Source organism: Thunnus maccoyii, chromosome 14, assembly GCF_910596095.1.
Source record: "Thunnus maccoyii chromosome 14, fThuMac1.1, whole genome shotgun sequence".
NCBI classification, from domain to species: Eukaryota; Metazoa; Chordata; class Actinopteri; order Scombriformes; family Scombridae; genus Thunnus; species Thunnus maccoyii.
In genome coordinates this window covers 12672681-12679521 of record NC_056546.1, presented here as the reverse complement: position 1 = coordinate 12679521, position 6841 = coordinate 12672681, and the positions used below count along the sequence as shown (strand labels likewise).

Sequence of the window (6841 nt, the reverse complement as noted above, 5' to 3'; positions counted from 1 at the left end):
TATCTTTAATTGTGCTCACAGTGGACTTCCAATCAGGCCAATTTTGCCCTTGGCAATAGCTCAATCTGGCTAATTGGTTTCGGCATTTTTTTTAATTGTAAGGTATTGATTACACGAGGTCATCTCTGTTTCACAAATAAGAGAGTCTGTTTTGTTTTGTTTGGAAACTTGTAACAGCTCTTACCCATTCAGACTTATGGAGAGGGAAACAGCAGTTCTGCTCATTAGCCCACAGACCAGCTGGGTTGTGATTTGCAGCCACACACACACACAGTCACATGTGCACGCATACAAAAGTGTGTTTGATACACACACACACACACACACACGCACACACATGCACACAAGACACTATCCCTGATGCTGTATGTGCTTAGAGCAATCGTCTTTTGGTTTTTTAATTAAACAGTCCAGTACAATGTACAACCTGGATGGAAGCTGCACTTTTAACTTCCATTTATTTCAGGCCAGTGGATGTTATAGGGAGACCAATAGCAAATAAAGGGAGAATCAATGGGGCTTCATTAAAAGCAGCAGGCAGTCTTTTGCCTGGACACGGCTTAATTACAGTTTCACTGGCGTTTGCTTTAATTGAGGGAAATAAAGGGAATGAAGTGGAGTGAATGGAGGGTATTAGCATATCTATCACTAGGAGAGGCCACAAGGCCCTGTCTAACCTGCGGCTGTGCGCCTCACCTTTAACCCTTCACACACACACACACACACACACACAGAACCACACACAATTTTTGTCAGTTTGTGTCTCTTCAACATTTTTCTTTCTTTTTTCCCCCTTTTTTTTGTCTATTTCTCTGACATTTCACAGTAAATACACACATTCACTGTTTCCTGGTGTCTGATAAACATAACTCATCAATCAGTTAATCATGAAAATAGATGCACAATGTCATATTTGTTCATATTGTTATTGTACTTTTGATGCAACCGTGATCTGTACAGTGTTTAGCCAGTAGCTTGTTCTATATTTCAATGAAATTCTTGATTTTGAGAAACTCTTTTAAAAAGCTCCTTAGCTTCAATATATCTTCAATATTTCCTGTAAAGGTGTATGTTTCATACATGGCCTGAAGACTCAGCTGAGACTTTTTTCACTGAAGTTAGAAAGGAAAAGTTTTTCAAAAAATGTTTGTACCTTTATTTAACTAGGGAGTCTCTTTAGATGCATTATCTCTTTTACAATAGGTGTCACAAAGTGACATAAAAACACATTGATTAACAACAATCACACTCAACACAACAGAACAGGATCTGAGAAATATGAGAAAAATAATATGTATGTATGTGTAGTACCAGTCAAAAGTTTGGACACACCTTCCCATTCGCTTGAATGAGAAAGTGTGTCAGATACTGTGTGTATGTATGTACAGTATGCATGTGGAAAAAGTGCTCTATACATGAGGTGGCAAATTATGTCACAATAATTGTGTGTTATTGTAGCAGTTGCCACACTGACTTTTTCTGCAGTTCTGCCACACTAAAGTGGTATGAGTCACATTGGGTGTCTGTTTGAGGAAGAAATAACTGTCACTGAAAACAGAAGGAGTCTATGTATTCTCTATGGGGCTCATATAAACAGGCAATGGAGGGATGTCTGTCTTTTTTGTTGGTCCACATCTGTGTGTACCTCAAAAGTTAAAATCACAGGAGGTTTTCTTTTCGGACTTTAGTACCAAAATATTTTTCAAATGTTCTGAGATAGTGAGGTCTGAGCTAGATGTTTTACAAGATGGAAGAATATCAGTCTTTAACAGTTTCCAATAGTTGAAAAAACAAGGACAGAAAACAAGATGGTGGTATTAACTGTTTACTTTTCAAACTAAATTAGCACTTAATTCTGAACCCACAACTAAGAGTTATTATTTCCTTTTGCTGGTGAACTAGGCTAGAATACTTCTTGTGATTACCAGAACCCATTATTCCTTCTGAACAGATTTAATTTGCTTGTGCTTTGTGAAAAACACCTGTCATCCATTTTTGCATGTTTTCTAGTTTAATTCTGTATGAACATGATTTTCAGCCCTGCTGCAAACCAGAAAAACATCTTATCATTGAGGAAAAGGTCATAAGGAAGTAACAGTTGAAGCATTTTGATGACTTGGGTATTAATTGTTGGTATGACAAACAATGACTGAAAACATTATTTCACCAAAGTGTATTCAAAAAGACAATTCATCGGGGTCTATGTGATCCCTCTGTAGCTCTGTCTTTGACAATGACTGATAGCCAGCCGGGATCAAACCCTCCTCAGCGCTGCTTTGGTGACAGGTGAGCGGAGACATTCTCTCCCATAGCAGTTAATAACAATTTGAAAAAGGGTTTAGGGTTAATAACACAATCATTACCTGGATGAGGATGGTAGACAGCTGTAAGCATGTATGTAGATGGACCGCCGTCATTAGTCCTTGTCAAACGAGCTGAATAGGCATGATCTAAGAGAGCACTTCAGGTTTTAGTCATGAATGAATAACAGCTGGGAGAGGACCTGCATTTAGCTTGTTTTGAGATCAGCTTGATCACATGATAGAGGGTGTTATTTTGGTTCTTATCTGCACAAAGTCAAACAAGAATATGTTTTTTGACATGTTTCATCCATCAGTAAGAATTCAGGTAAAAATGGTTTAGTACATACTGTACATGCTGTGCTGCTGCATGTAACAATAGATGTGACCGAGTGAACACACTGTGAGGTCCTTCATTATTGAAAAGATTGATTTGTAATTTGTAGTGTTCCCATCTGTCCTGGTTACGCAAAATTATGGCTAAACCAGTTAGTAAACACTTTGCCCCATTGTCTGTTGTTTTGATAATCACCCATAATAGCATCCAGCATCAGTATGGTCTTTAAACCTGATTTAGGAGTTAATGGAATAAGAGGGAGAGGCAGTCAGTATATGCACTGGGCCTAATGTCATTAGAAATGTTTGCGGAGGCTAAATTAAATCAGTCGTAAATTGTGCTCTCAAGTAAGCCAGAAAAACCCTGCCTCGTTGAGGAGAGGAGGGGGCGGCGGGGATTCATATTTTAACCTTGCGTAGAAAATGCACTTAAACAGATTAAAATAAAATAGGGACCGTGTGGATGGATGGGAATGGTAATTGCTGGTGCTTTAATGGTTTCCTGTTAGCCAAGTCGGGCTGAAGGCAGAGCTATTTTAAAGTTGGAAACCGTGATTGAGGTCATAACTTTGCAAATCTGGTGATTAAGCCAACGGGTGCATGTCACCAAACAGCACGTTACGCATCTAATGGGGCTTTGGCTGAAAACAGATGTTTATGGAGGGGTTTTTCTGTGCTCTACATGCAGAACGATGTTGCAGAGCAGGTGCGGGTTAGCGGATGGCTTTTGACCAAACAGTGTAGTAGGATGTGGACTGAGTGATATAGCCTGCCAAAATATAGAGATCTGTGTGTGTGTGTGTGTGTGTGTGTGTGCATGTAAAGCCCACCCGTGTGTGCCTCATTCAGTTTCCTTATTGCTGTCAGTGCAGGCGTACTGTTTGTCTGGTTGAATCAGGTAGCTCATCACACAATGCAGCCCAGACAGTAATGATAGCCGTAAATACTCTGGGAATTCCCAAATGTAGATTAAATTAAGATGGTGTCTTTCCCAAAATCTGACAAAAAGCTGGGGGAAAAAAAGCACAGTGTCCATATCATGCAGTATAATGTGGTTATATATCATACATGATGATGTTCTGATAAAGTGCATTTCTGGTCACTGCTGTGTGACGTATCTCCTTTTTCTGTAACATTACTCTACCTGTTCATTTGTATCCTCATGCACTGATTTTGCACTTTGTGTCACACTAGATACCTCAGATATTATAATACACAGACTTCACACATGTGTGCATGAACGTGTTTCCTTCCTTGAAGTCTCTGCTTCTTTCTTGCTAGTGTGGCTTTACCTTTCTATCTTGGGTTCACTTGTAACTCAGCACTGTTGGCTCCAGGTAAAACTGCGGCCCCATGCATGCTCATGTTCAGCTATTGTGTAAATTAACAAGGAAGAAGCTGTGCAGATTGAATGGCAAACATGCAGGTGATGACACATCCCCGGCACACACAAAGTATGTGTCATTACTCAATGCCAGTTAAGTTGTCAGTCAAACAACTGTCTGTGATATTCCTCTCCAATCTGTGCATTTCTTTCTTTTTTTCTCTGTTGTTCTCACTCACTCATACTTTGACTGTGATGCCCTCATTACATGCATATTACATGCTCTTTACGGGCAATCAAATCAGGAAAAGAGCTGTTAAGAGACGTTTAAGACATTAAGTCAGTGATCCAAAGATGAATTTGTTTGGGTGTGGAGGATGAAAATAATGTGAAAGCTTACCTATGCAAGAAACTCTATGCAGGCAGGTTTGGTTTCAGGTCCTGACCTCTTATCACCATATCTCCAGAGACCATTGTATTGTCCATTGCTACAATTGAAACCAAATTCAGAGAAGAGAGTGACACCGCCGTCCAAATCCCCTTAAATGTGGAGGCATCTTTCTGTTAACTAAAGCCCCTCTTCATTGATTGCAGCAGATTAGCTCCTGACACTTTTCTTTTTACCTAAATACCTGCATGAATTTTACCAAAAATTCAAACCCTGTTGAGGAAGGTCTCTTTATAGAAAGATAGGAAGGCCTTTTGGTTGCTCACCGTTGCTCTGTAAATTGAAACCTGGACATGGTTGTCATTGTGCCAAAGGTTGATGTCACTAAGTAGCACGGGGTGACAGAGACAGAGAGTACAAGTGTTGAAAAAGCAGGACAGGAGCATGTGTCGAATCACCTATGTTGTTCCCTTTGTGTTTCACGCTGTAGGGCACATAGCTCACTGGGTCACAAGTGTGAGCTAAAACTCTTTTGTCCGATGTCTGCGCCCCAAGGGTCCCGATCTCCTGGCAGGGAAACATATACGAATGCGCTTCTTTCTTTTTTTTTAACACTTTATTTTACCTCCACATTGCCTGTGGCTGAGGTGCAATACACTGAAGTAACCCTTTTAAACTTAAAGGATAACTCTGGTGATAGTGTGTGTTTTTTCTTAGAGTCAACAAATCCCATAAAGAGACCAAAACTAACATTAAATTGATCCTACTAAATCGTATTGCCTTTCTATTTTTGATGTGATGTCCCCAGGGTTTTATGTTTGTGATTTACAAGGCATGATGTGAATAATTTCCTGCCATCATTAATGCATTTGCTCTTCTAAAATCCTCTAGCACATAGGAATTTACTTGTTTTTACATTTAAGGCAGCCACAGCAGCTTGTCCAGTGTTGAACATACAAAGAAAAGAAGAAACTCAAACTTCTAAACCTTAATTCCTGAAAACTATGCCAAACCTGAAATGTGAAAGACTTGTGAATTACCATGGAAAATTTGTTCTTTCACATAAGGAATAGCAAACGTCTTGTTGTGAAGCAAAATCTTTTAACAGAGCAAAATAACTTTGACTCCACAGTATGTTTACATAAATCTACATCTAGATGGTGATGAAGAGGCAGATGTTACTTTCCGAAGAACGCTCACGCCGCGGGCTGACCATCGCTTCTGAGTCACTTTCTTCTTTCACCTTTCACACATTCTTACGCTTGGTGTTTATGACTAAAAAAATTCTCTCAGGTGACTCACGCTTCACAAACACCTTATTCAATAACAACAACCCGAGCTATGATTGAAGGCATGGGGAAATCCGCAGGTAAGAGTAGTCAGCCATCTGGTTCATGTCCTTTGGAACCAACCCAGACAATGTTTAGGCACACAGTCAACAACTCCTGTCCTTGCTTATCTTAAGAATGTAAACCTCTATAAGCAAGCGCTTCAACTGTAATTCTATTGTGAGTCGGCCGGTTGTCTCAAAGTGTCTGAATAATCTAATGTAATGCAAAACCAGCTTTGTCTGTGACATCGAATACTTGCGTTAACGCAGGCGTCTCGACTGTTGGCCTGCACTGTACGGAATTCGCTGGCAGACAGGATGGCTAGACCACACCAAAACCTGCCAGTTACATTCTTTGCGTGATTCAGAAGTATCTCTTTCCCCCATTGGGACCGACTTGAGAGGTTTGATCAAAAGACCCGTCATCTTGAGGAGCTGAGTTTGGATGTGAGGTTGGAGAAAGGAGGAACAGCGAACTGTTGGTTGTTGTGTTGTTGTGTGTTATTATTTCCATTTGTTGGGGAAAAGAGAGATGAATGGAGGGATAAATGGATGATGGGTGGGTGGTGGGGAGGAGGAAATTCCCTTGTCTAGATGGAATTGGATGGCGAGCTCAGGGATGGATGGAGGGAGGAGGGATGGGGGGCACCTGATGTAGAGGGTGCTGTCAGACCCAAGACAGCGGGGTCTTTGTCTTCTCAATAATCACTTGCCGTACCTCTTCTTTCCATTCCTTCTCTCCCCGCTGCCATTCTGCCTTTACTTTTCCAATTCTCACTGCAACTCTGGCTCATTGGTCAATTGTCCACAAAAAGGAAATTAATTCAAAGCCTTTAAAGTAACCTTAACTCTATAATCTTTCTTTCCATGCTTGCAACAAGACAAGTCACACTTAACTTTGCTGCACATGCCAACATTATAATTTTTTCAGAGAATGTTTAAGATACCATAAATACAAAAAAATAGAAGACGAAAATAAATATGCTGCTAAATTGAGTCCAAATCTAGACGTAATTTCAAATTAATTATAAAAAATATGATTAATTTGGGCTTTGAAGGTAAAGATGATACATCTGTATCAGGTCACTTAATCCAGGTGGGTTCATAGCTGGGATACTTGGTTACCTTATACTGTTCTTTCCATCCCAGACATGCTCTGAACA

The 6841-nt window shown here is 40.1% G+C and overlaps 1 long non-coding RNA gene across 1 annotated transcript; it reads right to left on the bottom strand.

Moving 5' to 3' along the window:
- Positions 1-802: 802 nt before the first annotated feature.
- On the bottom strand, positions 803-4733 carry LOC121912222. The gene is made up of 3 exons (XR_006100034.1): positions 4675-4733; positions 4361-4448; positions 803-2450 (listed from the first exon to the last, which is right to left on the bottom strand). It is a non-coding gene; the product is annotated as an uncharacterized LOC121912222 (long non-coding RNA).
- Between the last annotated feature and the right edge of the window lie 2108 nt (positions 4734-6841).